The sequence below is a fragment of the Anas platyrhynchos genome, chromosome 38 (genome assembly GCF_047663525.1).
Source record: "Anas platyrhynchos isolate ZD024472 breed Pekin duck chromosome 38, IASCAAS_PekinDuck_T2T, whole genome shotgun sequence".
Classification (NCBI taxonomy): domain Eukaryota; kingdom Metazoa; phylum Chordata; class Aves; order Anseriformes; family Anatidae; genus Anas; species Anas platyrhynchos.
Window position 1 is genome coordinate 4,330,840 of NC_092626.1, and position 26,321 is coordinate 4,357,160.

A 26,321-nucleotide genomic window follows, 5' to 3' on the forward strand; every position below is an offset into this window, starting at 1 on the left:
CTTTTTCTGGCCCATCTTCCAGAGTGCCCCCCCCCCCACACACACACACTCCCCCTTTTCGTGGCCCAGTCCCTCGCGGGATGTGGGAACCGCACTACCGAGGGGTCCGCTCTCGCTTCGTCCGCAATTGGACGTCTCAGTTGTCACACTCTGGGAAACCCAGCCCCAACCGAACGGAACACCGGCCTATCGTTTTTTTACTCACTCCTCCTCTGAGTCTTCGTTCGGTCTTCGTGCACAAAGGTTGCCTGAGGTTTACCGGTTTTATTTGCTTGTATCCAATTTAGGGTTCGTCGGTAAAAGGTCCCAAGTGAGGCCTGCATTCTCAGAGGCCGCCGAACTCGGCGGGGCGCGTCCCCTGAAATGCGCCTCAGTCTGATGCCTTTATCCGAGTCACGGCACCAAATTGTTATAAGTTAGACCACACAATTTTCTGGTCTATTGAAATTATTTTATTAATCAAGTAAGCAGACACAAGCAAAACAGCGCTGGGTGGCTGGGGAGTCTCCGCTCCACCACAGCACGCAACTTCCCCTTTCCAGTGTCGCTGTTTTAGAGCATTCAAGTTCTGGCTTGTCGAGACTTGACCTGTCGACTTGTCGACTTGTCGAGACTTGTTCTGAGGCTGCGCAGTCTGTTGTTGGGGGTCGTTATTCTTCCTCCGGTGATCATGCGTTGTGCTTGTGTTCAGGTGGGGGCAAAATAGGATGTCTTACGGTGGGTGGGTGGTATCTTACAAAATCCTTGTTTTAACAAGGATGTTTACCCAACCCCCCTTCCCCATTTGTCCCCATGTTACAATGCCATGAGTTGTGAAACCTTATCTCCTCAGTAGATTCTTTAAATTCTCAAGGACAATGAACAAACCCCTACTAATTTATCACACCTAACACACTGACGGAAACGTCGGCATTGAGTTGCACCTGGCTCACGATTTGCCAGTGTTTGCCTAGAAAGCTCCATGGTTTATATAGCATAGATAGATCCTGAAACAATTGAGAAAAGTTAGACTTGGAGCACTGTGTTCAGCAGTTCTGGGCTCCCCAGTACAAAAAAGACAGGGGTCTCCTGGAAAGAGTCCAGCGGAGGGCAACAAAGACGATAATGGGGCCTGGAGCATCTCCCCTGTGAGGAAAGGCTGAGAGACCCGGGGCTGTTCAGCCTGGAGAAAAGACTGAGAGGGGATCTCCTCAATGTGTATAAATATCTGAGATGTGGTGGACAGAGGGATTTGGCCAACCTCTTTTCAGTGGTTTGTGGGGACAGGACAAGGGGCAATGGCCACAAAATGGAGCCCAGGAAGCTCCGCACCAACATGTGAAAGAACTTCTTCACGGTGAGGGTGACGGAGCACTGGGACAGGCAGCCCAGGGAGGTTGTGGAGTCTCCTTCTCTGGAGATATTCAAGGCCCATCTGGATGCCTACCTGGGCAACCTGCTCTAAGGAACCTGCTTTGGCAGGGGAGTTGGACCCGATGATCTCTGGAGGTCCCTTCCAACCCCTACAATTCTAACAAAAAGGACTGGTTCATATTCATACTGGTGCCTCAGTGGTGGAAGACGCTTATTAGACTGGCCTAGAAACCTGAAGTAATGTGCTCAGGAGTGCTAGCTAGCATCCCAAAAACTCAGCCCTGTAGAATGCAGTCACGGGAGAAAGATGACAATGCACTTATAACAGATTAGGAAAAAAGCTAGGAAGCAGAAATGGATATTTTTATGGTGTGTACTCTTTTGAGCACCTCAGAAGTTCTTTTCACCTGTCTTGTCTGTGATTCCTCAACTTCATGTTCATTATATAAAGGATTTCTCAGAAAGTCATTTTAGAGAACAAGAAAAGCAAACCATATACACAATCCCATTAAAAATGTCAAGCACAGATAAAAAACATCATACGATGGGTGAACAATGTCTGACAGGTAGGGCTCAGAGGGTTATGTTAAATGGGGCTACATCAGGCTGGTGGCTGGTCACCAGTGGGATCCCCCAGGGCTCCGTTTTAGGGCCAGTTCTTTTCAATGCTTTTATAAACAATTTGGATGTAGGACTAGAAGGTGTTTTGAGCAAATTTGCTGATGACACTAAACTTGAAGTTGTTGACTGTTGAGGGTGGAAAGGCCTTGCAGAGAGATCTGGACAGATTTGTTATAAATGGCTCAGGATTCAAATTAGGATTAAATAAAAAAATAGGATTTATTAAAAGAATATAAAGGAATAGAGGTAAGCAAACAGCGCTGGGTGCACCGGGAGTCTCCGCTCCACCAGGACGCACACCAGTTACATCAAGCAGCTGATTTTTATGCTCCTAGACTAATACATATTCATTACTACTTCTAAAAAAATAGATTATTATAATTAGCTTCCGGGGTCCAGTTCCTCCTACTGGAGCATGCGCACCAGTCTCCTCTGGGGGTCTCTAGGGGTCTTTCATGCTGAAGGCTCGTAGTCTTCCTCTCACCCTTTGTACTCACTCGGCACTATTCCAAGTTTATGGAACACTCTCTACAGGTCTTGTCTCCCAGCCGTCCTTCAGCTTCTTTTTCCTTCCTCTTAATCTCTTGGCCTCCTAGCCAGATACCAAAGATCCGCATAGTATCCCATAACAGTCACTAGTTGTTATCAGTTGTTCTGAAACTCCCAGACATCAAACACAGACAGCTTTCTTATTTGACGCTTCACGAGTAATTAAAACTTTCTTCCCCAGCCATTCACAGACACATCTATAGCAGTGTTAAGTTAATCTCGAAGAAGACAGAAAAAAAACCCTGTAACTGTTAGAAATAGAAGTCCAGAATAACAAAAGCAAACAGGTTCATAAATTTAAGGAGTGTTTTCTGAAGACCTGATAAATTGGCTAGAATGAGGGGGAGACTGGGACACACTGCATCTGTGGTTCAAGAACTAAATTGCCAGTGCAGGACCCAGAGGCAGACAGGATTCAAACAGAATTATTCTTTATGGACACGAATTGTTAACACATTCCTCACAATGCTCATCTTCTGTTGGTGATGTATGAATCTGAATAACAGGTACTTTTGGCTGCAGGAGCTGTGTTCACAACTCTTACTGCTTGGAGCAGACTGCACAGAGAGTTGCACTAACAGCCTGCTAGTGATATGCAGATCAGAAAGTTGGGAAACTGGGTCATTTATGGGAGCTGTCAATCCATGCCATGATGGTGTTGCAACTTGGATTATTGAGGGCTCTTTTTGTAACAGAGTTACTTACTTCCTTGACACATTAGTGAAAGTCTTCTCTCAAGACTATGGCTCTTGCTAATACATGACACAAATGGAAACAATTTCAAATACTTGCCAGCAGGCTTTGCTTCCTTTTACCTTCATGCGGATTTTTCCTGTAGCCTATGTAGTAGGGAATATTGTGTTCAGATAAATAGGGTTTGGGCAACAGGCTGTTATTTACTTCCAATATTTTACCGCACTTCAAAACTCTTACTTGAAAACTACTGTAGAAGTTGAAATGATGCTTCAGGTCATAGTTTGATCTGTGGAATTATGAAACTCCTTGTGGTATTTGATTAAGGAGGCATTGGGGAGGCATTGGGGAGGCATTGGGGAGGCAAGGACAATCCCCAGACATGGACTGTATATCTCGAAACAAGACGCTGCAACTCATGATAAGGAAGCGGCAGACGGACAGAGAAACAAATGGAAGGACTATAAATCTCAAAACTGGACATTGGAATTTGTTATAAAGGTACAACAAATGGAAGAATTAGCAACAACCAGCACTTGCAATTAAGAAACATGCCAGCTCAGCAGATTCCTGACCAAAGGTGAAAAGTACACTGTGAGGAAGACTCGGGGTCTTCCTCCCAAAGACCCCTGCCCACGTCCCAAAGACCCCTGCCCACAATTCTTGGGAGGCTCTACGCAGGCGCAAGGTGCCAAAAGGCTAATTAGCATGAGAAGCGAGGGAAGGGGGGGATAGGTAAGGAATATGTATAGGCGCTTGTAGAATATTGAGAGATTGATTGTATAAATTCAAGACTGCTTTCCGCTTTGGGTATGCACGATAGGTGGAGAGATCCCCCGTGCATCCAGCGCTGCAATAAAGAATATACCACTTAAAGGAATTTCGGCTTCGATCTTTGAATCATATTTGAACACTTTCTTTCTGTGATCAAAAAGCTTCCTTAAACACAGCCTCAAGCTCAATTACACCAGTGTGTTTTTAATTTTCTACGGCTGGTTATTTCTATAGCAATACAGAATAACACTGCTCATAATTCCTGAGGTGGGGGGAACTATACCAGCCTCTGAAAGGGTGCTAGCAAGCACCTCTAATTAGCTGAAAGCTTTTGAGGTATCAGCCCATTGTTTTTTCAGGGAGGGGGGAATGGGAGCCATACTTTGAAACTGAAGTGCTAGGTGCTTAATAAAATGGGTCTGCCAGAATTGTAGGTGTGGTGCTAAAATATGAAGCCTGGCATGGTGGTAGGCCTTGGTGAATCACTGGATCCATCTTTAGGTGTTGCAGAAGTGGGATAATTTGATCCTGCTGTAATATGAATAGTATTGAAATGTCCTACCAACTGAATTAGCAATGTTAACAACTATCTGCGACTCAACTAGAAAATAACCTGCAATCTCATGTATTTGCAATTCACTTTATAAACTCATTGCCATCCATGATGATGATGATGATGTAGAAACACCGAATTCAGGAATAAGATTTTGTAAATTGATATCATGTTGTCACTGTAGTATTTCAGTGAATTGGAACAGCAGAATTCCATGGGTAGTACTTGTTAAATGTACTTGTCAGCTGGGCTCTTAATTGCATGCCAACTACGATAAGACAGCAAAGGTATACTTACTGGTGTATTTATATTGGTGTATTTATAGACGAAAGAAGGGAGTTTGCAGCCACTTTATGTACCTGTGTAGAGGTTCAGCTACGTGTAATTGTTTTCAGATTGTATGTGCAAAAAGAAGGATTTGGCAGCATTAGCCACTGCTGCCACTGTACAAATAAAGACTGTTGTGCCGTTGTACTGTTTACATTAACTATAAATACACCACAGTAGAGAGAGACTAGAAATTCCAAGCTTTTACTGAAGAGTCATACTATAGTTCTTTTTTTTTTTTTTTTCTTAAGCCAAGCACAGCAGGGAGTCTGCAGACAAAACTTTGAGTGTTGTCTGCTTTAGAGCAACATCCAGCATCATAAGTTCTTGTGGAACATGACTGAGCACTTTTATCTGGTGCTTTTTCTTGCTGTAAAGATGCACCTGTAATCTTTTCTCTGAGCTTCAAGTTTCAACATATTTCGTGTCCAGCTAGTAAGAGCATGAAGTCTCTCAACTTTAACTAATTTCCTCAGCTGGTTAACTATATAGTTATTTAGCATTAAAATATTTGTCAATGTATGCACACGTGTGCATATGTGCACAGTCTTGTCTGCACAAAAATCCAAATGTATCCTGTTCTGTCATTGAAAGAGTGACAAATATGAATTACTTATGATGTAGATATGATTGACCTGTATTTTCTAGATACATAGTTGTGGTCTGATCAGCTAATCTGAATATCAGCATCAAGTAGATTCACAGCTCAATGGCCGTTTTCTCCTAAGATGACCAGCTTCATCTTCTCTTCTTTTGAGAGAAATGGAGTTGAGTAACTTTGTGTGACGAGAATGCTCTTTTCTGTAACCTTTTTGTCTCCTGTAAACTTAAGAGTAGAGCATGGTTCTTTCATCTCTGAAAAGTGAAATGACATATTCCTTTTAAATCATTATTTTGGGGAATGGTCTCTGCCATGCTATTGTTGCATGTTGACATACCTGAGTATATATGGAGCACCTATACAATTTTGGACTGGAGAAATTCTGGAGTTAAGTGGTAAAGAGAGCCTGTGGAAACTTCTGCAGAGTCTCATGTTCTTTTGTAATAGTACTTAATAAGGAACAGATTTGTAGGTTATCTAAGCAGATAACTCAAGAACTTGTTTCAAACTCTAAAGATTCCTTTTGAACAGTAATTTCAAGAAGTATGTATTATCTCACTACACCTCTGTCATAATATGTCAGCATATCTAGATGTCTGTTTTCTATGAAATTTGTAATCAGAGATGGATATCATCACTTTCAATACTCTGCTAATTGACCAAACTCTGCATGGAAAAACTGCAGTTGGACAAACATAGATATACCCAGGATCTAGCTTTAATGTTAGGTAAATGATTTGATCTTTAGAATGGTGTCCCAGGGATGTACGTTGCTTTTAGCTACAGGCAACAACAGAAGGCATAAGTGTTGCTCAGTTCCGTCTCCCCCCAGTGTATCCTCTGTGTCTTGCTGTAAGAACAGGTGAACTTGATGTTTGTGGACGGTACCAGCTGAAATGCTGGGTTCACCTCCCTGTGGAGAAAACTGCTTGCTGAATCTCCAGTGCATTGCAAACAAAATTAAACTTCTTGTAAAAGAAGAGATAAGGCTGCTTACCCCAAACTGGAGCTTGTGTATGTGTATTATCTACTTCATTTTTAAATTGTGTTTGTCAGGCTCTGGGGATGGCATCTGAAATAGTTTTTAAGCACTAAATTATTCTATTCTATTCTATTCTATTCTATTCTATTGTGTCTTTTTCCGCCCAGAACATGAAGACCAGCTTCTTTTAGAGCCACCTTTTTTTTCCACAAAATCTCTCAAGAGCGAATGTATTAGCCTAAAATGTGTTTGGTAGATTGTTGTTGTTGTTTTTTTTTTTTTTTTTTATGTAATTCTTCTTTATTTACCTAAGGTAATACAGTGTAGTCAGTTACAATATAAATAAATTATACTGTATCTTTTTGATTTCTCCCTCATTCCCCCAATTCCAGCCCTGTCTTATGCTTTTTGAGCCAAAAAAAAAACACTTCTGTGGTTTAATGATATGAATTATTGCTTGTTTGATCAAACAATGTTTTCATTCTACCTTCTGTGCTACTTTCCCAGGAAACTGATAATTAAAAGAAGCCAGCTCAGTAGAATTTCAGACATGGCAATGGAATCTGCTCTAATCAGTTCAGTCCCTACCACTGCATCTCGTTTTGCCTTACTACAACTGGAAAGTGATACTGATTCAGAGCCTGGAAAAGGCAGAAGTGGCCGACGTGCTGGTAAATCTCTAGCTTCAGGGTGTAGATCTATAAATGTGAAGAAAAGAGAGAAAAGAAGAAAAAGGAGAGAACAGCAGCAGAGTGAGGCCAATGATGTAAAGGGATTGTATTTTCAACAGTGAGTAAGGTTGTTGTCTCATCAAGAGTTTTTGCTGTCCCTGAAAAGTCATTGGTTTTGGTTTTCCCTGTGAAAGAAGAACTACTTAATCGCAGATTACATCTTTACATTGTCCTGTCTTATGTTTCTGAGAAGTACTTACACGCTTTAGGGAACTGAAGCTGGAAATACACCTTTTTGTTTCAGTCATTTCACAGCTTAGCTTTCTAAATGTCTCTTTGTTTATCAAGTCTTTAGGGTGGAGTAAGCTCTGTGCACTTACAAATTGCTAAAGCAGTGTTCCATGTCATGAATGGGACCGACTCGGTCTTATCTGTTGTTTTTCATATACAAATCTGACAGAATCCGTTCGCGTTTTGCTCCTTGAGCTCTGTCGGCATTGTGTCTACAGATGTGTCTGTGTGTGGACGTGTGCCTGGGCACTCCCGGCGGCTGCTGGGCCAGCAGCTGCGAGCAGTTGTGAGCGTGGCTCGCCTACTTGGAGACCGCTTGTGTTTGAGGGAAAACTCAGCCTTTACCGCTGAGCTCCACCGGAGCCGTAAGGAGACGCTCTCCTCCATGACGAGCGCGGCGATGGAAGCCGCATTTCGCACCCCTGCTTTGACCACAAGCAGACGGCCCCCTCCACCCTCCCCAGGACTCGAGGGCGAGCTGTGCGCGTCCCTGGGGGCCGGGGGCTGCCCCCCGGTGTCCCCTCACACCCACCCCTCAACCCCCGCTCCGCCCGCGCCCTCCTGCCGCGGGGGGCCGCTGTGCGCGGCGGGGCGGCGCCGCCGAAGGTTGCGGCCGTTGCCTAGCGAGGCGCTGTCACCAGCAGCGCGGGCGGCCCAGGCGCGGCCCGCCGGCCCCTCAGCCCGCCCGGAGGCTGCCTCCCGCCGCCCGGAGCAGGTTTGGAGCGGGGAGCGACGGGGCCGGGGCCGGGGCTGGGGCTGGGGGGAGCCGCCCCACAGCGCCGCTGAGCCGGCATTTTGCTTGGTGTTTGTTTGAGGAAGTAGGAAATGGGATCTCTCCCCTCCTCCGCCCCTCCCCTCCCGCGACTGGTTTGGGTGTCATTTTGGGAGGGGGGGGGAGTCAGTAAGTTTTCAGTATGTGCTCGTGATTGCCGTGCCCTTTCTGAAATGAGCAGGATTTCAGGCTCTTGCAAAGCCTCCTTGACTGAGAATCAGCAAGAGAAGAGCAGAAGATGTGTTTGGGATCCGGCAGCATTTGATACCCATCGAGGCTTTGGAGTGTTTCTGGTAGACATTTGTAAAGAAATCCTATTCGATGCTTCTTCTTGTGCTTCAGAATTAATCCGTGGGGGGCAGTATAAGGAGCCATGGTTGCTGAAATATATAACTAATAAAAAATAGTTCCATGTGGGCATAAACAGACGGATTAAAATCAGAGGAATGCTTGGTGTGTAGTAATCACAACTATTTAAAATCATACCCCCCGTGTAAGCAACACGACAGCTTTCTGTGCTTCTGAAATTCTAAATACTTGGCCCTTGTAAGCAGAAGATGGCTTTCAAGCACGTGTGTGTCTATAGGTATTAATTCCGGATAAAAAGGTTTTTTTGAATAATTTCTGTTGCCTATGCATCGGTACTGTAGCAGTGAGAAAATAAGGTTCATTGTAAGTCTATGCTTTATCAAGAGTTCATTAACAAGATCTTACAATATTGTTGCTTCATCCGGCAGTATAACGTCCAAACAGAAAGCCTGACCACTTTCAGACCAAAGGTTAAGTCTGCTAGCTTAGAAGGTAATAGAAGCAAAATTAGTTTCTGCACTGGTTTAACAGTTGTTAACATATCTGCTTTTTTATCACAGTTCCTTTCCAGGGTGTAATGTTGCTTATGTGCATCACTCTTCATGCTGATAAATATTTTAAATTACAAACAAACTTTGATTATCATACTTATCCACTTATCCAAAGCATAGAGAAGCATAACTAGAAACATGGGAAAATGATATGCATAAAAGCAACAGACAAATGCAGCAAGCATAATTTAGGTGATTTAAAATGTAAGGATTTGGACCTAAGAAATATTCTGCCAAAAGTCTGTAAAAGTTGGTTTTATTATTTACTGAACTATAAAATACAAAGTTTAGAAATGTAAATTTTGCACAGTGCAGATGACACACGATGTGAAAGTAAGCAAGTCACTATCACATTCCTTCAGAGACTGATGACGTCTAGTTGCATGATAAATGTGCCTTAGGGAGGCTGTGGTAAGCTCTCATAGGACTAACATGAAGATCAGTGTTTGCCTTGTGGCAAGCAGGTGTTGGAATAATTCGTTAAGTTTTCCTTTAAGAGCACTGTGTAAAAACAATAAGGCTATGCAAAGGAATAGTAAATGTTGCGAAATAAAAGGAAGCTGATTATGCTAGGTGAAAGGCCACAATCTCCTTTAAGCACCTGCAAGAACAACTGCAAAAATGCTGATGTTTATAAAGTAGCCTGCTGGGACTATAATGAAGATGTCAAAACCTCAGGCGGGCAGCCTTTCTTTAGTCCCCTTAAACCATCTGTGGATAATGTGTGGAGGGGGGGATGATCTCACAAACCATGTAATCACAAATTTCGTGTCTTTTAGTCTCTTAAAACAAATATAAAAACAAAGATCAAAGCCACCATCTAGACTGTGCTGATTGACTTTTTGAAGAACAGCCCAAAGCTAGCATAAGCAAGCATTCAGAGTTCTAAACAATCAGTATCAAAAAAGACTAAACAAGAACATGTTTATCTACCAAATATCTTCTTGTATCCTTTTTCTGTTTAAATCTTCAGCCAGCTGGACATTCAATTTATTGAAAGCATGCCTTCATTTACTAAGAACATGAGTATATTCTTATGGATATGAAAATATATATTTATAGACAAAGTAGAGAGAAAATACATATTAAGCTGTACATAAAATGAGGCAAATGGCTGAGAAAATATGTACTCAGGCAATGCATCAGCTGGTTATCTTTATTTTTTCTTTTTTTTCTTTCTTTTTTTTTTTTTTTTTAAATGGGAAGTTTTTATTACAACTTATTACATAGCTTGTAAAGTAATGTAAAATCTCTGATGTAAAGTCTTATATTTCATATTGAAATGCAAAGAACCTGGAATTAAAACTACCACTTAAAGATGATATTTTTATGGAAACTTGAATCCTATCACTGTTTTTGATTCGAAGTGTTCTGAATCATTATTTCTCATAATTACATGCAAATTAACATCTCATATGAACACATGGATTTCTATTTTATTTCATTAAGAGACAGAAAATAGCAATCACAAACAAAAAGTAACTGAACTCTTTCCAAAGTCTGAAAGTCTACAGACAAAATTTGCTTTGGTCTTTCAATAACCCAAGCACTTGCCCAAATTTTTAATCTTTCTGGATCCTGCTTCTCTGCAAGTCTTCCAATGTTTTTGCTAGACATAGCCTGATTTCATATGGCAATAAATATTTAAAACAAGAACAGACCCAAAAGCACAGATTTCCTGCAACAGACACCGAGATTTAACTCTGAGTTTTTCACTAATCCAGGAGCTCCAATCGTCAAAAATAATTTACAGCCTTTTTTGTCTTGGTCCCTCATTAGCTATGCTAAATGTCCTTGGCATCAAGAAATGAAGTAGCCATTTGCTCACTGTAGTATCCTTTGAATGGCTGTAAACCAGTAACATCAGGAAAGGTACTGCTTTGCCTCATTAGATTTATTGAACTAGCAGGGAACCATTCTGTTGCATGACTGAAGTCACTATTTGACTAAGTAAACATTTAATGTATTTTAACTAATGTTTCATGCCTACTCACAGCTTACAACTATTGCAACTATATATTTCAGCCATTTTCCTTTTTTTTCCATAACTGCCTCTGATTTTCTTCAGTCTAAACAAGACAAACTATAAAAAGGTCTTGCTCTGCCAAACTGCCAACCTGCATTGGTAATTTACATATTAATAATTACATACATAAAAGAGTAAAGCATTACTTAGCACAATTCATTAACAAAAAGCAGTTTGCATGTTGCCAGAGTTGAACATCACACAAGAATTGCAAGACCTGTCGCCTTTACATTAATATGCAATGCAGGACTTCAGCAGGTGCTCTACCTCCTGAAATCATTTTCATGAACAATTCGTCATGAAAAGTATTCTGATGGAAATATAATTTGCAATAGAGACCAGTGAAAAAATCAGATGTTGTCTCTGGCAACTGTACCAAAATTTCCAGTCACTTGTATGGGTCAAAAAAAAAATTAAATCCAGTTCCATACCCTCACGTCAAATAAAAAGATAAACTTATTAAGTACTGTCCATAAGGATATGAGTGTTTTTATCTGCTTTTCATGAAAAACAAAGAAAGAAAAACACACGCACCCTATCCCAAAGTATCACCTCTCCTAAGGCTTGAAATTTGCTTTTAATTGAAGTTTTAACACATCTGTGCTCCATTCCTACCTCATCTCTGTGTGCCAATGGTGTCCATACAGAAATACATACTTCATAAGAGAAAAAGAAAGATGATGACAGTTCCCTTGATCAATTTTTAGCAGGCTCCTCTAGGCAGCTGTAGCTTTAATCCCAGAGTCAGAAATTAAGACTAAATCTGTGAAGAAGTGCATTAAACAAATTTCACCCACTATGAGGGTGGTGAGGCAGTGGTACAGGCTGCCCAGAGGAGCTGTGGGTGCCCCATCCCTGGAAGTGCCCAAGGCCAGGCTGGATGGGACTTTGAGCAACCTGGTCTGGTGGGAGGTATCCCTGCCCATGGCAGAAGGGGTGGAACCAGGTGGTTTTAAGGGCCCTTCCAATGCAAACCATTCTGTGATTCTATGAATTGTTGGAACTGTACTGTAGCATTCCAGCCAAGCTTTGTGTACTGGGTACACATGGTAAGGGTTTGGCTGCAGGGGTGAGCAGAGCCCAGCAGCTGCCTCATGTCAGAGCAGAGCTAGCTCCGGCCGGCTCCAAAAGGTTCTGGCTGCTGGCCAGAGCTGAGCCAGAAAGTTTAAATCACGAATTTAAACTTTCCACTTACCACAGCAAACTTCTATGTATGTCACCTGTTGGTTGCTTAGATCTCTTCCTGATGCACAGTAGCGCAAGGCTCAATTTTAAAAAGTCCCTTATTAGGAAACCAGGATGAATGTGACAAGGAGGGAACAGTTTATCACTTCATTCTTTCTCTAACTATCTCCCATTCTTCACTTCTAGGGCAGGACGCTCAATTCACTATGAGCAGTAAAAAAAAAAAAAAAAAAAAGGCAACAGGCTGTAGCCACCAGGAAAAAAACAGCTATGATGGAAAGCCTTCAAGGTAAATCATTAGCTCCTAGACCTTTTTAAGTCCAGTCAACTGATCTCGTCATAAAATGAAGATGAAAGACATGGTCAATACAAATTCAGAAAATGGTAGAACAATCTGTTTCTTCAGACACAGAACGTCTGCATCCAGCTAGTTTGCAAGTAATCCGATGTGCACAGGAGGATCAGGTGGCGCAGTCAGTTTACTGCAATACCACTTTTCTCAACTTATAACTTTGTAAGTGCCTTGTTTTATCTCTGCTTGTCAAGCCTTTTGTACCAGGTATGTTTTTGTACTGTGCCTTCTGCCTGTTCAGGAGAAAGCAGAATGATAAGGACAATATGCTTGCTTGCCTACTGCATGCTACAGTAGACAAATCATGGAAACCTTAAACATGGAAGTTAAAATTTTCATGAACGTCTTAAAAACAATAATAGGAAACTTCTTTAATAGTTGCTATGATCAATCTAAGCACAACTTTTAATTTCCAGACCACTTGTTTTCAATTTTTCATTTCTAGACTATGTCTTTCTAACTGTGGGATGGGAAGTGGACAATAAAATTAAAAAGAATCATGGATGGATTGAAGATAAATTAATACTGATGAAGATATATTTTTATTAACAGGCTGTGAGCTGTGTCTATTTTCAGATTAAAGTTTGCTATAAAAATACGAAGCCAGCATAAGTTTAAAGCCTTCAAATATATTTTGGGTATTTGCATAATTACACTTGCAAATTAAAATTCCACTATTAAATACATATATATACAAGCACACCTTTTTATTACTTTTTTTTTTTTTAATGGATCGGCACTGGACATTTTCTGTAACAAATCTTTAAATGACGTTTAGATGTAGAGCTTAGTGATATGGTTTAGTGGAGGACTTGTTAGTGTTAGGTCAGAGGTTGGAATAGGTGATACTGGAGTCCTCTTCCAACCTAGATGATTCTGTGATTTTGTAAAATATGAATGACCGTGATTTTACCACACTTATTACAAATAATTAAATATCATGCCAAGTTTATTACATCAAGGCACATATCTTTGTTGAAGAAGATAACCACAATGCAATTTTAACATTTAAATGATAGTACCCAGCACCTCAATTAACCTAGTGCTCATGGCACTGAAAGGAAAAAAAAAAGACAAAGAACTCCATATGCATCTGCACATTTCTTAGCAAACAGCAAATTAATTCTGAGTGAGCAGTTTTGAAGTTAGATACATCATGCATTTGTGTCTCTTGGTAAGAAGTCAGTTTCTCTCGTATGCACGGTTGAGCTACAAAATAAGGAATTACCAAGCACCTGACCTGTTTTATGTCCACACAGATATGGAAATCAAGCTGAATTGTTTGCAGTTTCTATCTTTTCTAGAAACCCTAACAGAACGCAATGAGGATAACACAGGTTTAATTCCTATTTTCCAGACAAATGGCAGTCCTCCCTCTAACATAGTCTATACTTACGGGTTTAGCTTTAGACAAGTGTACTTCAGAGAACTGAAAGGATTGGCCATCTTAATGGTAACAAAGGAATTTCTCAGAATTACTGACCACAGAGATTCATAGGAGCAAAGAGTAAGAAAAGATTTTGTAAAGGTTTGTGTACTCTAGGAGACCACAATCTCTTTGTCCCCTCCCCCCCCCACCGCTATAGCCAGAATTGCAAATGGCTCTGTAAATGTTATGGAGAGCTTTTCTGAAATCAATTCTAATAGCTTTGAATATAACTATAATCAGATTTTGTTTAAAGCTCTTGATATGTTCTTTGCACAGGATGGCTATCGGGCACATATAATTGAACATTATATAATAAAGAAAAAATACATTGGCTTTTTGTTCTAGGCACTAGTTTCCATGGACTACTTCTCATTGTATATTACCATTTTCATAAAAGCAGCTCCAAACAGTTGCAAAGACTTATATATGTAGTCATTGTTTTGCAACGCCCACAAGCTTTAACATTTCAGTTGTTCAGAATCTTACTGGCCTATGCCCCTTTCCCCAACAAAGGAAATAAGGGCACAAAAATAATTTCTCTTCTTGTTTTCTAATGTCTTAGAACAACACATATTCTACCTACACCTGAAGAGGCAACAAGTCACCAAATTTCAGGAAGCATAAAGCATTTAAGCAGGGAAGTCATGCATACACTATTTGGCATGTGTGAAAACCATTCAATTTCAAACATTCTTATCTGTATGGAGAATTTAGGCACTTCAGCAATTCCATGCAAATGGTCCAATACTGCTTTCACCATGTTCTCTCTTAAATAATGTTAACCTCATTCATCTCCAGAATCACAAAATTGGTGCAGTTTACTAAAATTTTGAATGAATTCTCCACCTATTTCCAACACTTGCTTGGAAACAGAGCTGAGAGTGACACCTTACCAAATATGTTTCATTTAGAAAAGATTAGAAGACAAAACGTAAGTTTACTGCAAGGAAGTACATAAATTTTAAATTAGTTAGAAATATTAGTACACACAAAAAGCAATATACTATTTTGAATAAATTCCTGGTGCATTACTAAGTAACTTTAGGTAAAATAATGTTTATCTAAGAGAAACACGGAATTGCTTTACAGGCAAGGAGTAACCTAAAGAGGGGAGGCTTAGTTTAGATATAAAGAAGAAATTATTTGCTCTGAGGGTGGAGAGGTACAGCAACAGGTTGCCCAGAGAAGCTGTGGATGCACTTACCCACAGAGAAGATGTGGAACACTTCCCCACCCCTGGAAGTATTCAAGGCCAGGCTGGATGGGTCCTTGGGCAACCTGGTCCTTGGGCACCAGGGAGGTGTCCCTGCCCTTGTCAGGGGGCTTGGAACTCAATTATCTTTAAGGTACCTTCCAAACCAAACCATTCTATGATTCTGGGATTCTCACATCCTCTTTCCTTACTACCCTTTTGGAAGTCAGTACTCTTCAGACAGCTGCAGGCCCTCTTTCAACTTACATTTCTGGGAACAAAAACAAATTTTCATGTTGAATTTATGTCTCACTTTTGAGTATTTGGGCTCCTCAGTGTTGTATTTGTAAATATTTCATTTCTCTGAGTTTGCCCTTTAAAAACCAAGGGCATTAAAGATCTCTTCCTGTTTACCCATTTAAGTTAAAGCAAATCAATGAAGAATCATAGGATCTAAAGTTCTTTTGTTTTTTCCTAAATTTTTTCTTAATCCTCAATATCAGATTTGTCATGGCAAAGAAATCAATGAAGATACTGGTTGAATGTCAGTACCTAGGCTCTTGGATTATTACTACCATTTTTTTCCCCATAATCCATATTTAGAAAGCTAAAATGTCATATATGACTAGAGTGAACACTCCTATCTACTTTTTTCCCTTTAATACTGTTAGAGAGATCTACAGTTTCCAAAAACTACCTCATCAGAAATTCCTTAGTATCTCTTCCAGACTTCACTGACTCAAGAAACAATGTTATTGACCACACATCTTAGCTTCCTTTCTATTTTCTCTGAACATCATCTTAATTTTTGTAATTACTTTCGTTAGTTAACCTATAGAGCTGGGGTTCAAGCAGATCAAGTTCCTATGTCTAGACATATGTTCCTATGTCTATGAGACTTCCCCCATTCCACACGAACACCTCTATAGTGGCATGCTGACCACAACTAATTAATAATCAAATCCATTCTTCAATGGAGTTACATATCTGGTTATCCCTATTATCAGTATTTATATCTTCCTTTTTCCCTTGCCACTTCTCCTATTACTCTTTTGCTATTTTTACTACATTTGCCATTTTCTTTTTTTAAGTCTTCTTAAGTACTAAGTTAGTTTAAAAGAATTCATTACTTCTTCCGAAGTCTCATTTTTGACACTTTCTTTTACTATTTTTCCACTCTCAATTTGAAGATTACACTATTGCAGTGGAATCTATCCATCATGAAGAGCTTGATTTCGTTGAATGTTACCTTGTAGTCAGGTATTCTAAATGAATCTTGAAGTGATTTTTGTTTCTTTTTTAACTTTTATTTATTTATTTATTTATTAAGGGGATTAAAATAATTTCACCCATATAGCCCCAGCACCTTTCCTAATCTTGGGCAATTACTCGTTAGAGCAAATAATTGTCATTTGTTCCAAGTACCAGTCTTTGCTAGTAGTGACATTGTTACCAGCTTACCGTCCCCCTCCATACTAGACACCCAAAATTTTCTTTTTAAGTGAAAGAATGTCCTTCTAGAGAATGGAAGTTTTTACCCTGACATCTTTTAAGGCACTGATCCTTTATTTCCGTCTTACTATTCTAATCTTACTAATTACTATTTAACCCCCAAACTACTCTTTCCCATTATGTTTTTGTTTGTTTGTTTGTTTGTTTTTAACATAATTTGCAAATTGCTTTCAGCAAGACATTAAAGATAATGTTATTTCATTAATTTAAAATTAGTCAAGGTGATTCTCATGATATTTTCTGTTGTTCTTATGCACAAATTGCAAAACACAACTTTTATTAGCCTCACACTGAATTACTTAATTACAGGATGAAATCATATTCAGTAATAACAACTAAAGCACTTAGCCGTGTTCAAGAATGAAGTGAAAATCATTTAGATTCTTGCAAGTGGGTTCTCAGAGTTCCAATACATTTTTAAAGATACTTTTATATCACATAAAATGCATTCTTTTATATGATAGGACAATCCATAACAGAAGAAAATGAAGATCTTCATCCACTACAGCACTCTTTACTCTGAAAGAGAATGTCATGCTATAACCATTACAAAGAATTTCATTATTCTCTCAACCACAGCAGCCACCCAGTGGCTACTCTTTTTAATACTCAGACACGCATAAAACCAGGAATTTAGGAGATGGTCAGAACTTGCAATTTTCAGTGATAGCCTCTTGCATTAAATATTCCTTTTATGTGAAAGAGGAAATAAAGCCATCAACATTTTTTCTTTGGAAGCAGACTCTACACAAACATTCAGAAGAAGAGGAAGAAGAAAAAAACAAAGATATGGATGTAAATGTTGTGAGGCTCTTTTGTCATTACTGTTTATATATATATATATATAAACATATATATAAACATATATAGTGTCTGTTTGCTTTTCTTTAAATAAGAGACTGTTAATAAGAAGATATATTGTTAATAAAGTTTTAATAGGAAAATATTTCTGTGTGATAGGCTATTTTTTTTCTTTAAACTATAAATCTAGAGAGAAAAAAAAAGTTATTAAATGGAAAAAAAGTTATTAATGGATGTTAAAAGTATCAAGAAATTTAGACCAACAGCACTGACAGATGTTTCTGAACTACATTATAACTCGTTATGAAAGTTTTGCAACAGTTCTCAATCTTGCAGGAACATAAGAGAATTTATTTCATGCCTTATTTAAGTGTCTTTTTGCGTAGGTGCCAGAAAATGGCTTCATATCCAAAAGCTTGCCTGTTTTTTTTTTAACTGTATTGGTCTAGCTAAAAATGTTACTCTCCCTGCCATTTTTGCCTTGAAGATATCCGTAAACCTTCACAGTTTCAATATTAGTGATTATTAGACACTTTAATATTTATAAAGCAATTATATACAGCCAAAGAGGAACTTAAATAATAAAATTCATTTAAGATGACAAGAAGCATGAAGTTCTTCATCCACATTCTTATGATCTTCCAAATACTCTACTTGAAACCACTTCTTTCCATTTTCTAAGTTCCGAGTTTAACAAAATCTGTGTACATAATGTTTCAATAATGAGGAAAACCTCTATAAAATTCAAAAACTATAACAAATATAAATTATTATCAATGAATAATGCATGTTACTACCAGGCAAGAAGTGACAGACGATTACAAAGAAAAGAACCAATACACTTTGTTGTAAATGGCATCGGTTTCTGCTGTGCATACCTAAGTATGTTGGAAGATATATACTTATTGTTACAGGAGTTCCCTCCAGCAATCTTAATATTTGGAAACTGCTATAGTGCACTCTCATTTCAATTGAATGAATGCCATTCTTTGATATTCCTGTATAAGAAACAGAATCAGGAATGATTCTTTGAAATATAAACTTGTGTAATAATTTTGCGTTCTTTCACGTTATTACTAGCCTCTACAACTGTATTACTTGTGCTTTCAGTAAACTGATAAAAATTTTTGCCATTTCATCTATAATGATAATGATCTCTAGGAAACAAAATACATAATTAAAAAATCATAAGCTGACCTTCAATGTATGTTTGACCAAAGTCTGGAATTTCTCTTTGAACTGAATCTGATAATTGTGTTCTGTGCTAGAGACGATCACGTACAGTCAGGACTATGCTGCAGCTTCCTTGACACAAAGCTACACAGTCAGTGTCACCAGTCTTCCATACATGTGTAGGACAAGCCCACTTTCTGCATCAAGCTGAGTGAAGGTCTACATGAAGTCTTTTAGCAGCACCTACAGATTCCTGTTTTTTTTTTTTGTTTGTTTTGTTTTGTTTTTCTCTCAGAGATAGCCACTTCTTTTTGTCACATTTTCTGCTTACTTAAATTTCTTTTTCTTCTCCATCATTATTAGCCCCCAACTTCAAGATGACCCATTTATTTCTGCCCATTTTTCTTTGTAGAGGGTTCAGAACCTCTAACTGAGAACCCAGGAATCAAACATTTTGACACATCTACTTGTTGGTTTGACACCTGGAATTTGATATATAAGTTCAGGTTGAGGAACTGGTATGTTCTCCAAAGCAGACTGCAGGCAACACACAAAAAGTTAATGGAAATATGTAATTTCTTCATACATCATCCCTTCTCATGGAGGAAAGTAGTTACTAACTTATCTTTGTTCAACTCCTTAACCTGAAACTACTTGCTCTCAATAATTTATATTTGACTTTAATTACGTTTCAGTTCTAAGTTCCAATGAATTCTGATAGACCATATTACTGAAAACATTTGCTTAGTGTTTGCATCATTTAACCAAGGCTAGGGTCGATAAATATTAGCTAGCAGTAGGCCTACAGTCCTAATTTTTATTTTTTTTTAAATTCCTTCTGCTGGACTACAGTACTACCTGAAGCTATGACTTCAGTTTTTCCACTGCAACATGCTTAGCCACTGACAGACTAGGCTGTTGTATGGATAATACCCTTGCCAGAATTTTAAACCCTGCCCAGTGAGATTCAATTTTTATTGGACATTGGAATTAATAATGAAATCAGTTCTTAACTGAATTTAGCAAATCCCAAAGACCTTAAATTCTCTAATACTTGATTTTTTATTTTCCACTTGGAGTTTCTGAAACAAAATGAGAATAATATTAATAAAGTAGTGGAAGTAAACAAAACCAAGCATTAATATTGGATTAATATTAATGATCCAATTAATGGAGCAGTTTGTCATTCACTGATGGATCATCAGATTAGCCATAAAACATGCAACATGTTACAAAGAAGGGTTCAACATATCCACTATATAGAATAAACAACTGATGTAGTGTATGCCTCTGTACCTGATGTACGTAGTGTATAAGTGAATGAGAAATTTGGAAGAAGCAATAAAGTAGAGTGAGCCAGAGCACAAGACGGTATGAGAGATGAAGAGGGACAATGTGACTGTGTAAGAAAAAGACTTGGGCAAGCACACAAGACTAAGCATGAAGAAGCACGTGTGAGAAAGACAGAGCAAGAGAGCACGTGCCCATGACTGAACACAAAGGAGCATACAAAAGACTGACGAACAGCAAGTGAAAGGGCAAGAGCCAAGACAATGAGAGACAGCAAGTGAGCCAGAGGTAAAATGAAGAGAGTGCGTAACAGAGGGCACACGGGGGAAGGGGTGCACACCCAATGATGGCATGAGAGCACAACAGAGATACAGAGCACAAGGTCTCTTCTCTGGTATCTCTTTCAAAAATCAGCACATTATAGCATCCAGATATTTTCTCATATTAGGAAAAATCAGGCAATGTTACCCACATGAGTGATCACCACTCAAACACTGTAACTTCACATAGCATTTGGCATGAAAGGCAAATTACTGGTTTGGAAGGCGGGGGGGTTAAATCTGACAGGGAGCTAACACACACACAAGTGAAAGAGGAACTCTTCACACGCTACTTTCGTGTACAAACAAGAATTTCATCACGGAGCAAAAACATATAGTAGCAATAGCACAGGTGTCCTATGATCAGCAATATCAACAATAAAACCACTATCTTACCAAAGACAGGAGAGAATATTTAAGGTTTTAAAAACAGAGTCAAAAGTTAGTAATTATTTAAAAAAAAATGACTCACCCACTCACCTAGTGCATTTTAAATTGGAGAGCAAAGTTAGGAGAAAGACAGCAGCTGTCTCTTTCACCAATTACCTGCCAGTGCTAAAGTACTACATTTGCATCCACAAAATGCAATGCAAAACTAAATTTTACTGCATTAAGAGAACTGCTTAGTCTATCGCTTCACAGTTCAGAGAAAACATAGAAGACCCAGAACAGAATCTTGATGCACTTCTGTTTTAAAATGCAAGTCCTGACAACCTGACAATGTTTCATGTAGCCCCTTTATCTCAAAAAATATATAATAATAATAAAAATTAAAATTAAAAATCTCTCTCTCATATGAAACTTGAGCTATCCCAGAATGTATTGTTTCATTTCCAGCACACATGAAATGTAACAAGATATTGCACTTTGGTTGCCTTTTAAAAACAGAAGCACAGCAGAACTCAACATTATCCATAATCCTTTCATTCACATATTTCCTCTCACCTCTTTCATTTTTTAATCAGAGAATTGAATTATTATTGGCCTTAAAAGGCTGATACTTTACCACATCTTGCAAAGTACAAAAGCAACTTTACCTTTTCCCTGCTGCAGCCTGCCTTTTGTTCTTCTTAGATTAGTCATTTTTAAAATCTTCTCCACTGTGAAATCAAACAGGTCGCGCAGGCAGGGCGAGCAGGAAGGGAGGAGAGCAACCCCCGCCCACACGAACGCCTCTTAACGACGGTCTTTAGCTAGGCGATAATGGTCTCCACAAGGCACGGAGCGCTCTGCAGGAGGTCGGTACACACCCAGACCGACTGCCCGTTAAAGAATGCAGCGGTTCAGGTCACCGGATGCAGGGAGTGTCAGAGCCTGCTGCTGCCGTCGGCGGGAGGCAGAGACACTGCGTGCGTGAGATGTGAGCAAGTGGATGACCTGATCCGCATGGTGGCGGAGCTCAAGGAGGAGGTGGAGAGGCTGAGGGCCATCAGGGAATGTGAGCGGGAGATAGACTCCTGGAGCAACTCCCTGCAGGGCCTCAAGGAGAGGTACCGGGGTGAGACACCCCAAATGGGGGTGGACCCCCTGCCCTGTCGCCGTCGGGCAGAGGGAGGGGATCTGGGAGTTGAGGAGGAGTGGAGACAGGTCCCTGCGCGACATGGCAGGCGATGCCCTCCCCTTCCGGCCCCACCTTCCCAGGTGCCCTTACAAAACAGGTTTGAGGCCCTGGAGATTGAGAGACCAGCAACTGAGGAAGAGATAGAAAGTGTTCCCAGGAGGATGCCTAGGGTGAGGAGGTCGACTCCACGCATCAGGACTGCCTCCACCAAGAACGAAAGAAGGGTGATTGTTGTGGGTGACTCTGTCCTTAGGGGAACAGAGGGCCCTATTTGTCGGCCTGACCCTACCCGTAGGGAAGTCTGCTGCCTCCCTGGGGCCGGGGTCAGGGATGTTGCCAGGAAGCTCCCCAACCTGGTACGCCCCTCTGATTATTATCCTCTCCTGATAGTCCAGGCGGGCAGTGATGACATTGATGACAGAAGCCTGAAGGCTATCAAAAGAGACTTTAGGGGGCTGGGACGGTTAGTGGACGGAGCAGGAGTGCAGGTAGTATTTTCGTCCATCCCTACGTTGACAGGGAGGGGTATGGAGAGGACAAGGAAAGCCCACCTGTTAAACACGTGGCTCCGGGGCTGGTGCCTATGCAGAAATCTTGGGTTTTTCGACCATGGGGCAGTTTACTCAGCACCTGGTCTGATGGCCGTAGACGGGTCCCTATCCTTTAGGGGAAAAAGGATCCTGGGCCAGGAGCTGGCGGGGCTCATTGATAGGGCTTTAAACTAGGTAAGAAGGGGGATGGGGCTGAAGCAAGGACTGTTGGGGCTGTGCCAGGGGGAGCAATGGCAAGGCCGGAGGATAAGGTAAAGGCCCAGCTGAAGTGCATCTACACCAATGCACGCAGCACGGGTAACAAACAGGAGGAGCTGGAAGCCATCGTGCAGCGGGCAGGCTACGACTTGGTTGCCATCACGGAAACGTGGTGGGACCAGTCTCATGACTGGAGTGCTGCGATGCCTGGCTATAGGCTCTTCAGAAGGGACAGGCAGCACAGAAGGGGTGGCGGTGTGGCTCTCTGTATTAGAGAGTCTTTCGATGTTGTAGAACTCGAGGCTAGGAATGACAAGATCGAGTCCCTTTGGGTTAGGATCGGCAGGGACAACAAGACTAGTGTCCTGGTCGGGGTCTGGCTATAGACCGCCGAACCAGGATGAGGAGACGGATGAGGAGTTCTACAGGCAGCTGACAGAAGTTGCGAAATCGTCGGCGCTTGTACTCGTGGGGGACTTCAACTTCCCTGACATATCCTGGAAGCACAACACAGCCCAGAGGAAGCAGTCTAGGAGGTTTCTGGAGAGCGTGGAAGATAGCTTCCTGACGCAGCTGATTAGTGAACCTACCAGGGGTGGTGCCCTGCTAGACCTTCTCTTCACAAACAGAGAAGGACTGGTGGAGGATGTGATTGTCGGGAACAGTCTTGGGCAGAGTGACCACGAAATGGTGGAGTTCACTATTCTTGGCGGGGCCAGGAAGGGAACCAGTAAAACCACTGTATTGGACTTCCGGAGGGCTGACTTTGGGCTGCTCAGGACACTGGTTAGTGGAGTCCCATGGGAGGCGGTTCTGAAGGGCAGAGGGGTCCAGAAAGGCTGGGCGCTCTTTAAGAGGCAAATCCTAATGGCGCAGGAGCGGTCTATTCCCATGCGCCCAAAGATGAGCCAGCGGGGAAGAAGACCAGCCTGGCTCAACAGAGAATTGTGGCTTGAGCTAAGGAGAAAAAAGAGGGTTTATAATCTTTGGAAAATTGGGCAGGCCACTAAGGAGGACTATAAGGATGTAGCGAGGCTGTGCAGGGACAAGATTAGGAAGGCCAAAGCTCATCTGGAGCTCAATCTGGCTACTGCCGTTAAAGATAACAAAAAACGCTTTTATAAATACATCAACACCAAAAGGAGGACTAGGGAGAATCTCCATCCTTTACTGGATGCGGGGGGAAACTTAGTTACAAGAGATGAGGAAAAGGCGGAGGTGCTTAATGCCTTCTTTGCCTCAGTCTTTAGCGGCAAAACCGGTTGCTCTCTGGATACCCAGTACCCAGAACTGGTGGAAGGGGACGGGGAGCAGGATGTGGCCCTCACCATCCACGAAGAACTAGTTGGTGACCTGCTACGGCACTTGGATGTGCACAAATCGATGGGGCCGGATGGGATCCACCCGAGGGTACTGAGAGAACTGGCAGAGGAGCTGGCCAAGCCCCTATCCATCATTTATCAGCAGTCCTGGCTATCGGGGGAGGTCCCAGCTGACTGGCGACTAGCAAATGTGACGCCCATCTACAAGAAGGGCCGGAGGGCAGACCCGGGGAACTACAGGCCGGTCAGTTTGACCTCAGTACCAGGGAAGCTCATGGAGCAGATCCTCTTGGGAGTCATCATGCAGCACTTGAAGGGCAAGCAGGCGATCAGGCCCAGCCAGCATGGGTTTATGGAAGGCAGGTCCTGCTTGACGAACCTGATCTCCTTCTATGACAAAGTGACGCGCTGGGTGGACGAGGGAAAGGCTGTGGATGTGGTCTACCTTGACTTCAGCAAGGCTTTTGACACCGTCTCCCACAGCATTCTCCTCAAGAAACTGGCTGCTCTTGGCTTGGACTGGCGCACGCTTCGTTGGGTTAGAAACTGGCTGGATAGCCGGGCCCAAAGAGTTGTGGTAAATGGAGCCAAGTCCAGTTGGAGGCCAGTCACTAGTGGCGTCCCCCAGGGCTCGGTGCTGGGGCCGGTCCTCTTTAACATCTTCATCAATGATCTGGATGATGGCATTGAGTGCACCCTCAGTAAGTTCGCAGATGACACCAAGCTAGCTGCGTGTGTCGATCTGCTCGAGGGTAGGAAGGCTCTGCAGGAGGATCTGGATAGGCTGCACCGATGGGCTGAGGTCAACTGTATGAAGTTCAACAAGGCCAAGTGCCGGGTCCTGCACCTGGGGCGCAATAACCCCAAGCAGAGCTACAGGTTGGGAGAGGAATGGTTGGAGAGCTGCCAGGCAGAGAAGGACCTGGGAGTGATGGTGGACAGTCGGCTGAATATGAGCCAGCAGTGTGCTCAGGTGGCCAAGAAGGCCAACGGCATCCTGGCTTGTATCAGAAACACTGTGACCAGCAGGGCTAGGGAGGTGATCGTCCCCCTGTACTCGGCTCTGGTGAGGCCGCACCTCGAGTACTGTGTTCAGTTTTGGGCCCCTCGCTACAAGAAGGACATCGAGGTGCTTGAGCGGGTCCAAAGAAGGGCGACGAAGCTGGTGAGGGGCCTGGAGAGCAAGTCCTATGAGGAGCGGCTGAAGGAGCTGGGCTTGTTCAGCCTAGAGAAGAGGAGGCTCAGGGGTGACCTTATTGCTATGTATAAGTACATTAAAGGAGGCTGTAGAGAGGTGGGGGTTGGCCTGTTCTCTCATGTGCCTGGTGACAGGACGAGGGGGAATGGGCTAAAGTTGCGCCAGGGGAGTTTTAGGTTAGATGTTAGGAAGAATTTCTTTACTGAAAGGGTTGTGAGGCACTGGAACGGGCTGCCCAGGGAGGTGGTGGAGTCACCATCCCTGGAAGTCTTCAAAAGACGTTTAGATGTAGAGCTTAAGGATATGGTTTAGTGGGGACTGTTAGTGTTAGGTTAGAGGTTGGACTCGATGATCTTGAGGTCTCTTCCAACCTAGAAATTCTGTGAAATTCTGTGAAATAGGACCTCAGCAATAGGACCTCAGCAAAAGGACCTCAGTATTGTGACCTCAGCAATAGGACCTCAGCATTCTGACCTCAGCTATAGGACCTCAGCAATAAGGCCTCAGCATTTTGACCTCAGCAATAGTACCTCAGCAATAGGACCTCAGCATCGTGATCTCAGCATTGTGACCTCTGCAATAGGACCTCAGCAACAGGACATCAACAATAGGACCTCAGCATTGTGACCTCAGCATTGTGACCTCAGCATTGTGACCTCAGCATTGTGACCTCAGCATTGTGACCTCAGCATTGTGACCTCAGCATTGTGACCTCAGCATTGTGACCTCAGCAATAGGACCTCAGTCTTGCGACCTCAGCAATAGGACCTCAGCAATAGGACCTCAGCATAGTGATCTCAGCATCGTGACCTCAGCATCGTGACCTCAGCATCGTGACCTCAGCATCGTGACCTCAGCAACAGGACCTCAGCAACAGGACCTCAGCAACAGGACCTCAGCAATAGGACCTCAGCATTGTGACCTCAGCAATAGGACCTCAGCATTGTCACCTCAGCAATAGGACCTCAGCAATAGGACCTCAGCATTGTGACCTCAGCAATAGGACCTCAGAACTGTGACCTCTGCATTGTGACCTCAGCAATAGGACCTCAGCCTTGCGACCTCAGCAATAGGACCTCAGCAATAGGACCTCAGCAATAGGACCTCAGCATAGTGATCTCAGCATTGTGACCTCAGCAATAGGACCTCAGCAATAGGACCTCA

General features: G+C 41.9%; 1 protein-coding gene and 1 long non-coding RNA gene across 2 annotated transcripts in view; both read left to right on the forward strand.

Annotated features, from left to right (window-relative positions):
• The window catches only part of LOC140001150 (uncharacterized), a 239,159-nt gene that overhangs the window by 186,861 nt on the left and 25,977 nt on the right, over positions 1-26,321 (forward strand). The window lies entirely within an intron of this gene.
• LOC140001152 (uncharacterized) lies at positions 6,295-13,757 on the forward strand. The gene is made up of 2 exons (XR_011806282.1): positions 6,295-8,130; positions 8,369-13,757. It is a non-coding gene; the product is annotated as an uncharacterized lncRNA (long non-coding RNA).